At 44.5% G+C, this 10,325-nt stretch overlaps 1 long non-coding RNA gene across 1 annotated transcript; it reads left to right on the top strand.

Annotated features, from left to right (window-relative positions):
• The first annotated feature begins 8,028 nt into the window (after positions 1–8,028).
• On the top strand, positions 8,029–10,154 carry LOC121856652. Its single transcript, XR_006087017.1, has 3 exons — positions 8,029–8,217; positions 8,365–8,520; positions 9,470–10,154. It is a non-coding gene; the product is annotated as an uncharacterized LOC121856652 (long non-coding RNA).
• The last annotated feature ends 171 nt before the right edge of the window (positions 10,155–10,325 follow it).

Genomic DNA, 10,325 nt, shown 5'->3' with positions numbered 1-10,325 from the left:
GCCCCTGGGGGCGCCGTCGCCCCTGGCAGAGACCCTGCCGCCCCTGGAAAGACACCCACTGCCACTAGGAGGGCGCCACTGCTCCCAGGGACCCTGCCAAGGCCTGTGGCTCACAATAGGTCCTCCTAGGGGAGGCGGCGCCCCCAAAAAATGGATACTGGTGTCGTACATATTGCATTCTTTCAGTAAACTCTTACTTAACTGTGATTGGTGGAATAAGAGGTAACGTCATCAAATTACAGCCAATAGGAAAACAGAGCAACCAGTCAGCACAACACCCCAACTTATGCTTTGCTGTTGGATATTTATTCTCCTTTTCATTGTTCAGGTTGCGATAATACTGAAAATGCTATGGTCAGTGTGTATTTTATTTAACATCATATCTCCAAGAGTTTAAAATAGTGAAACGAGAATAAATATCCAACAGCAAAGCGCCAAATTAAGTGATATGTTCTCAATAGCTGTAATTATGACGTCTATCTAACTCCACCAATCACATTTAAATAAAGTTGCCTAGACGAATACAAAAATATCTGACAAGCTCTCAAGATTCTTGAGGTAAAGCTGCATGGAAGAGGCCTGGTGTGCCGTCGCCCTGCTTGAGAGACCCACCGCCCCTGGAAAAGACACCACTGGGGCACTGCTCCCAGGGACCCTGCCAACGCCTGTGGCTCACAATAGGTCCTCCTAGGGGAGGCGGCGCCCCAAAAAATGGATACTGGTGTCGTAAATATTGCATTCTTTCAGTAATCTCTTACTTAACTGTGATTGGTGGAATAAGAGGTAACGTCATCAAATTACAGCCAATAGGAAAACAGAGCAACCAGTCAGCACAACACCCCAACTTATGCTTTGCTATTGGATATTTATTCTCCTTTTCATTGTTCAGGTTGCGATAATACTGAAAATGCTATGGGCAGTGTGTATTTTATTTAACATCATATCTCCCAGAGTTTAAAATAGTGAAACGAGAATAAATATCCAACAGCAAAGCATAAGTTGGGGTGTTGTGCTGACTGATTGCTCTGTTCTCCTATTGGCTGTAATTTTATGACGTCACATCTTACTCCACCAATCACGTTTAAGTAAGGGATTACTGGACGAATGCAAAATGTACGACAAAAATATGAAGTTCTTGGGGTAAAGCTGCATGTGGAAGGGCCCCTGGGGGCGCAGTCGCCCCTGGCAGAGACCCTGCCGCCCCTGGAAAGACACCCACTGCCACTAGGAGGGCGCCACTGCTCCCAGGGACCCTGCCAAGGCCTGTGGCTCACAATAGGTCCTCCTAGGGGAGGCGGCGCCCCCAAAAAATGGATAATGGTGTCGTACATATTGCATTCTTTCAGTAATCTCTTACTTAACTGTGATTAGTGGAATAAGAGGTAACGTCATCAAATTAAAGCCAATAGGAAAACAGAGCAACCAGTCACCACAACACCCCAACTTATGCTTTGCTGTTGGATATTTATTCTCCATTTCATTGTTCAAGTTGCGATAATACTGAAAATGCTATGGGCAGTGTGTATTTTATTTAACATCATATCTCCCAGAGTTTAAAATAGTGAAACGAGAATAAATATCCAACAGTAAAGCATAAGTTGGGGTGTTGTGCTGACTGATTGCTCTGTTCTCTAAAACATAATTTTGTAATCATCGCCACCAATCACGTTTACGTGAGGATTACTGGGCAAAATATGCGACAAAATGCCAAGTTCTTGAGGTAAAGCTGCATGTGGAAGGGAGCCTAGAGGTAGCCGTCGCCCTGAGACCCTGCCGCCCTGGAAAGACACCCACTGCCACTAGGAGGGCGCCACTGCTCCCAGGGACCCTGCCAATGCCTGTGGCTCACAATAGGTCCTCCTAGGGGAGGCGGCGCCCCAAAAAAATGGATACTGGTGTCGTAAATATTGCATTCTTTCAGTAATCTCTAACTTAACTGTGATTGGTGGAATAAGAGGTAACGTCATCAAATTACAGCCAATAGGAAAACAGCGCAACCAGTCAGCAAAACACCCCAACTTATGCTTTGCTGTTGGATATTTATTCTCCTTTTCATTGTTCAGGTTGCGATAATACTGAAAATGCTATGGGCAGTGTGTATTTTATTTAACATCATATCTCCCAGAGTTTAAAATAGTGAAACGAGAATAAATATCCAACAGCAAAGCATAAGTTGGGGTGTTGTGCTGACTGATTGCTCTGTTCTCCTATTGGCTGTAATTTTATGATGGTCACATCTTACTCCACCAATCACGTTTAAGTAAGGGATTACTGGACGAATGCAAAATGTACGACAAAAATATGAAGCTCTTGGGGTAAAGCTGCATGTGGAAGGGCCCCTGGGGGCGCCGTCGTCCCTGGCAGAGATCCTGCCGCCCCTGGAAAGACACCCACTGCCATTAGGAGGGCGCCACTGCTCCCAGGGACCCTGCCAACGCCTGTGGCTCACAATAGGTCCTCCTAGGGGAGGCGGCGCCCCAAAAAATGGATACTGGTGTCGTAAATATTGCATTCTTTCAGTAATCTCTTACTTAACTGTGATTGGTGGAATAAGAGGTAACGTCATCAAATTACAGCCAATAGGAAAACAGAGCAACCAGTCAGCACAACACCCCAACTTATGCTTTGCTATTGGATATTTATTCTCCTTTTCATTGTTCAGGTTGCGATAATACTGAAAATGCTATGGGCAGTGTGTATTTTATTTAACATCATATCTCCCAGAGTTTAAAATAGTGAAACGAGAATAAATATCCAACAGCAAAGCATAAGTTGGGGTGTTGTGCTGACTGATTGCTCTGTTCTCCTATTGGCTGTAATTTTATGACGTCACATCTTACTCCACCAATCACGTTTAAGTAAGGGATTACTGGACGAATGCAAAATGTACGACAAAAATATGAAGTTCTTGGGGTAAAGCGGCATGTGGAAGGGCCCCTGGGGGCGCCGTCGCCCCTGGCAGAGACCCTGCCGCCCCTGGAAAGACACCCACTGCCACTAGGAGGGCGCCACTGCTCCCAGGGACCCTGCCAAGGCCTGTGGCTCACAATAGGTCCTCCTAGGGGAGGCCCCAAAAATGGATACTGGTGTCGTAAATATTACCTTCTTTCAGTAAATTGTGATTGGTGGAAGAATATCTCCAACTTATGCTTTGCTGTTGGATATTTATTCTCCATTTCATTGTTCAAGTTGCGATAATACTGAAAATGCTATGGGCAGTGTGTATTTTATTTAACATCATATCTCCCAGAGTTTAAAATAGTGAAACGAGAATAAATATCCAACAGCAAAGCATAAGTTGGGGTGTTGTGCTGACTGATTGCTCTGTTCTCCTATTGGCTGTAATTTTATGACGTCACATCTTACTCCACCAATCACGCTTAAGTAAGGGATTACTGGACGAATGCAAAATGTACGACAAAAATATGAAGTTCTTGGGGTAAAGCTGCATGTGGAAGGGCCCCTGGGGGCGCCGTCGCCCCTGGCAGAGACCCTGCCGCCCCTGGAAAGACACCCACTGCCACTAGGAGGGCGCCACTGCTCCCAGGGACCCTGCCAAGGCCTGTGGCTCACAATAGGTCCTCCTAGGGGAGGCGGCGCCCCCAAAAAATGGATAATGGTGTCGTACATATTGCATTCTTTCAGTAATCTCTTACTTAACTGTGATTAGTGGAATAAGAGGTAACGTCATCAAATTAAAGCCAATAGGAAAACAGAGCAACCAGTCAGCACAACACCCCAACTTATGCTTTGCTGTTGGATATTTATTCTCCATTTCATTGTTCAAGTTGCGATAATACTGAAAATGCTATGGGCAGTGTGTATTTTATTTAACATCATATCTCCCAGAGTTTTAAATAGTGAAACGAGAATAAATATCCAACAGCAAAGCATAAGTTGGGGTGTTGTGCTGACTGATTGCTCTGTTCTCCTATTGGCTGTAATTTTATGACGTCACATCTTACTCCACCAATCACGTTTAAGTAAGGGATTACTGGACGAATGCAAAATGTACGACAAAAATATGAAGTTCTTGGGGTAAAGCTGCATGTGGAAGGGCCCCTGGGGGCGCCGTCGCCCCTGGCAGAGATCCTGCCGCCCCTGGAAAGACACCCACTGCCACTAGGAGGGCGCCACTGCCCCAGGGACCCTGCCAACGCCTGTGGCTCACAATAGGTCCTCCTAGGGGAGGCGGCGCCCCAAAAAAATGGATACTGGTGTCGTAAATATTGCATTCTTTCAGTAATCTCTTACTTAACTGTGATTGGTGGAATAAGAGGTAACGTCATCAAATTACAGCCAATAGGAAAACAGAGCAACCAGTCAGCACAACACCCCAACTTATGCTTTGCTGTTGGATATTTATTCTCCTTTTCATTGTTCAGGTTGCGATAATACTGAAAATGCTATGAGCACTGTCGTCCCTGGGTATGCACCTGGAAGCGCCGCTATCCCTGAAAGGCTCCCCGGGAGACCCAGTGGTCCTGACAACGCTCCTGGCTGTGCCACCGCCCCTGACAGGGCCCCTGGGGGCGCCGCCTTTCCTGGGAGGGCGCCTGGGAGCGCCGCTCTCCCTGGGAGAGCTCCTGGGATCTCTGCCGTCCCGTGGAGGGCCCCTGAGAGCGCCGCTGTCTTTGGCATGGTCCCTGGGGGCACCACAACCCCTGAGATGGCCCCTGGGAGCATCAATGTCCGTGAAAGAGCCCCTGTGGGTACCGCCGTCCCTGGGGGGGCCTGGGAAAGCCCCTGGGGGCACCAGTAGCCCTGGTAGGGCCCCTGATGGCACCGACGTCCCTAGGACGGCCTCTGGGAGCGCTGCTGTCCTTGGCAGGGATCCTGCCACCCCTGGGTAGGCCTCCGCCTCCCCTAGGAAGGCTCCTGAGGGTCACCGCCTTCCCTAGGAGAGCTCCTGAGAGCACCGGTATCCCTGGGAGAGACCCTGGCGGTGCCACCGCTACTGTGGGCGCCACAGCTTTTGGGAGTGCCCCTGAGGGCCTGCTGTCCCTGAGAGGGTCCCGGGGTGCATCGTCGCCCCTGGGGGTAGTTGTTTTTGCACTATTTAAAACTCTGGTAGATATGACGTTAAACCGCCCATCACATTTCCAGTATTATTGCATCCTGAACAATGAAAAGTTGACTAAATATCCAACAGGAAAACATAAGTTGGGGTGTTATGCTGACTGACTGCTCTGTTCTCCTATTGGCTGCAATTTGGTGGATTTACATTTCAGTCCACCAATCATAGACAAGTAAGGGATTGCTGGACGTATGCACTATGTACGACACCAAGATCAAGCAAGCTATAGGGCTCCTGGGAGGGGAAGCCCCTGGTAGGTCCTCTGGGAGCGCCGCTGTCCTAGAGAGGGACCCTGACAGCACCAGTGCCTCTGGGACGGGCCCTATTGATGCCACCACCCCTGGGTGAGCACCCGGGGTTCTTCTGTCCCTAAGGAGGGCCCCTAGGGGGTGCTTGTATCCCTAAAGAGGGCCCCTAGTAGATAAGGTAGATAAAGCATAGTAGATAAAAAAGAGTAGATATGGTAGATAAAAGAAAGTAGATACGGAAGAGTAGTTAAGGTAGATAAAGTTGAGTAGATGAGGTAGATAAAGTTCATTTCCGAGGAGTTTTTCGCTTTGGCGAGAGGTTGGACGGGGTGGGGTAGCTTTAGTACCCCCCCCCTTTTTTTATATTCTCAAACACTCCCTTGAGCACTAACTTACCCACTGAGATGAACGAATCTAACCTAACCTAACCTCAACTCAACTCATAGTTGGTTACATTATGTAAAAGTGACTTTTGCATAGTTCACCGAGTGAGATGAGGTTTGGTTCAAAGATACTCTACTCAAGATAGGAGAGCTACAGCTAAAATATATGAAATGTGTGTACGGCATAGTTGCCAGACAACTTAATTATAGCACCATCTATTGGCTGCGTCCAAAAGCTATTTGTTACGTCATAGACGTTGATGTGACGTCATGAGTGATAGTTTTTTACGTTTTCCATTTATTTTAGACATATCAATCTTCATTTATGTATGCATGTATGTATACATATAAAGAGAGAATGAAAACCTTACTGTATAATTTTCACTGACTCCATTGCCTCAAGATCTTAGATGAGTTCAAAAATTAAAATACACAAAATCTTTTCTCTTGCACAATTCTCATACAATTACTGCACGTGATGAATCACCTGTCATGCCGTTACATAAATTTGGGGAATAAATGACCTTGTTTTCAGTAGAGTTCTTGGCTATTAAAAGACATTCTTGTTGTTTATATTTATTGAAATAAACAAACACAAAACCAAACATTCAAGTTGTCTTGGTTACTAATGTATTATAATATTTAATCTAACATGATACATGTAAATATTAACATTACCAATAAATTAACATTAATTATTATTAAATCATGCACTATATATATATATATATATATATATATATATATATATATATTTCTATGTAGATCCACAATGAAAACGTGGATAAGATCAATCTTTATATATATATATATATATATATATATAATTTTTTTTTTTTTTTTTTTTAGTGTTTATTTATTTATACAGATATACATATACTGTGTATACATTATAATAAAGAAATGTGTAGTACAGTAGGTATACATTCAAACTATGAAATGTATTTTTTTAATTGCACTCTTACTGTATATTAGAAATAGTGTTAATTTTACCTATCTTTACTGATCTGAGGTATATCCACAGATGGCAGTGTTAGGTGATGGTCCATAGGTAGTTGGGACTCTTGGTTGAGTGGCACACTTGCTGTAGTGCCTGTGGATGATTCCTGAGTGTGACTGAAATACACAATGTCATCTATTGCAGCCTCTGATACTGTATGGAGTAAAGATATAGTCAGTAATATATAGTGAATACAACATGAATATCAATAAATTTTCAATCTATTTTTAATAATTAATAATACAGTACCAAACTATATTGACATATAACACTAATGTAAAGCTTTGGACAGTCTTTAATACTGTGAACATAATCCACTATGCATATCAATTAAATTAGGATATATAACCATGTATTCACTAATCTTGAATTTACAGACACAACCTGAGCAAAATACACTTGACATATGAGCTTGTTGTAAGATGTCTTTTGCTGGAAAATTGTGCTTGGTTCTCACACCATCTACGTGTACAGATCCTTCATCCATTTTACCTTAGTGCAATTAATGTTCTTTAGAATATTAATAAAATAATTGGATATTTTCCAAACATATTAACAGTTTAATCTTCATACGTTGTACAGTTAGGTCATCTACAAGTTGTCTTACATTTTAATAAGTCAATCCATATGCATACAATCCACTCACCAAAATCAAAGTCATGGAAGATAAAGGATCTGTCCCCCTTAATGGACCACAGGAGATAGTAGAGACAATCACCTCGTAAAGACCCCCCTCACCCCCGCCTCTCTCCCACATCCTCCGTGAACATGATTAGTTTAGGTTACGTAGGTTTGGCTACTTATGGTATGGTTGGGTCGGGTCGGGTCGGGTCGGGTCGGGTCGGGTTTTGCATGCCACAGTTGACATAGATTATTTATCATTACTTCATGAGTTACCATGACTGCAGGTTCCACATGAGCTACTTCCATCATCCTTTTAATCTAAATTTGTCCACTTATAAACATACTAGTCGTTCGGGCGGTTGGTCTGTGTCACACTGGACAACACGCTTCTCACAACTGTCCCAGGCTTGGACTCGAACCCACGACATAATATTGAGAGATACAGCTCCCATACCAGCCATGTACAGTATTTACAACAAGATTCTACAGAAATTACAATTAATGAATAATACAATGTCGTAACGTGACTCGGAAGTATGTAACGGGTTGGGGCGGGCCACTGATAGGATAATGACGTCCTTCCCTAATGGTGCATTTGGTGGTGGTCGTGGGCATGATGAGAGGAGGGGGGGGGGTCAGTATGGTGTGGTGGAGGTAGTGACAAGTGAAGGAGTGGGACCATCAGTCAGTCAGATACGGTGTTCACTTCAGGAAGCATCTGTGTGGCAGCAGTTTTTTGTCTGGAGACTCGCGTAAGTCTTTTTTACATTAACTTACAGACCCAGACACAAGGCAGGATACTACGAGTGGTCTTAACTGATCCTGGTGGGGTTAGGTGACTTTCTATGGAATATACGGATATATGAAAAGGCTGCATATGTCTGGGTAAGTGATAAGCTGTGTATACTGGTAGGTGTGTGTATTAGTGCTTATATATGAATGATAGGCGGTAAAATTTTTAACCTTAGCACATGTGACAGGATACGTTAAGAACAAACAAATTTTCAGACATTATAATTCACTTTCTGCCAGGCTTAGGAAACATGAAGATGATGATGGTGACGATGAAGATGATGATGGTGACGATGATGATGATGGTGACGATGATGGTAGAGGCGGCCTCACGTGAAACAGAGGAATCAGAGGCGCGTTACATTTACATCAACACCGACTCTCCCTTAACTATCGGTAAGAAACACTGAACATTTATTACCCTTATTAACTTATTTTGTTAGCCACTGTAAACATGTTGTCTCCACCCACAAGGATCACTTACCTCTATTTCCTCCTGATCCTCCTCTTCCACCCCTAACTTCCCTGATCTTCCTCTTCCACCCCTAACTTCCCTGATCCTCCTCTTCCACCCCTAACTTCCCTGATCCTCCTCTTCCACCCCTAACTTCCCTGATCCTCCTCTTCCACCCCTAACTTCCCTGATCCTCCTTTTCCACCCCTAACTTCCCTGATCCTCCTCTTCCACCCCTAACTTCCCTGATCCTCCTCTTCCACCCCTAACTTCCCTGATCCTCCTCTTCCACCCTTAACTTCCCTGATCCTCCTCTTCCACCCCTAACTTCCCTGATCCTCCTCTTCCACCCTTAACTTCCCTGATCCTCCTCTTCCACCCCTAACTTCCCTGATCCTCCTTTTCCACCCCTAACTTCCCTGATCCTCCTCTTCCACCCCTAACTTCCCTGATCCTCCTCTTCCACCCCTAACTTCCCTGATCCTCCTCTTCCACCCTTAACTTCCCTGATCCTCCTCTTCCACCCCTAACTTCCCTGATCCTCCTCTTCCACCCTTAACTTCCCTGATCCTCCTCTTCCACCCCTAACTTCCCTACAGCATACTATCACCAGCTCCAGGATATCACCAGATAGTGGTCTCTGAAAGGGTCATTAGTCATCTCCTTTCTCCCTCCCTTCCATTTCCCACCACTTCCTTATCTTCTCATTATCAATCTGTCCCTAACCCTTTCTCTTCTCCCTATTCATTTTCTATTCTCCTTTCTCTCAACTATTTACCCCTTTCTCCATCACATGATTCTTAATTGTTTTAGAACACCACAGAACACTTATAATGTACATGCTAAATACAATCTATTTTCTCTCCCCCTCCTTCCCTCCCTCCCTCTCAGCCGCCCTACTCAATGTCCCCCTCTCCCTGGCATTACCTCTCCTCGCCCGCCGCCGCCACTACAGTAGAGAACGAAGCTACCATCACGACCCGAATCTGGAATCTGAACTTCACAATCACGTCACTCCTGAACTGCCGCTGTACGATGACCCCCATTACACCGCTGAGGTGGACAAGCTCAAGTCCTACTTTAAATTCCTTCAGGTGAGTGAGTGAGTGAGCGAGTGATGATGTGAACGTAAGACCTCGAGTGTTCAGATCATTTACAATCCACTTCCCGACAAAACCAAGGAAGAAATGGATCACCTTAAGAATCTCTACCCCAGCTTAATTAACCTAAAGATTTACCACTATTTTAGGGAGGGGTGATTTTAAGTTAAGGTTAGTGTTAGTGTGGTTAATCTTCAGGTGAAATAAGCTGGGATGGATATTTTTTAGGTTATCCGAAGAAACTGAACGTCAGTCTCATAACCGCGGGAGGCTGTCAGCACTTATCTTCACTGGCTCAGACTTTAACGAGAATATCCTCATAAATTTAACGAATTGAAGCGCCAATTACTCAGCGACCCGCATATAACGTTGTAGGGGCGAACTGCGAGGTCTGAACATTTTAAAGGTTTCGAAATATCTGCCGACTTTCAGATCTTTCGTAAAATTGAGGACAATCTTGATTAATTATTTTGTCAGCATAAATGTATGTTATTTAGTATATAGTATACATACAAACTAAACCTGCATCCTGTGTCGCAGATATTAAATGTTTTGCCACAGATCCTGGTGATGTCAGCTCCCGGATGCAGATATGATCAGGATGTGACAATTATTTCCAGACTGTAAACTGTATCGTGAGCACCGAG

Source organism: Homarus americanus, unplaced genomic scaffold (genome assembly GCF_018991925.1).
Source record: "Homarus americanus isolate GMGI-L3 unplaced genomic scaffold, GMGI_Hamer_2.0 scaffold22757, whole genome shotgun sequence".
Lineage (NCBI taxonomy): Eukaryota > Metazoa > Arthropoda > Malacostraca > Decapoda > Nephropidae > Homarus > Homarus americanus.
The sequence above is the reverse complement of the archived record's forward strand: the minus strand, read 5'-3'. Positions and strand labels throughout refer to the sequence as shown.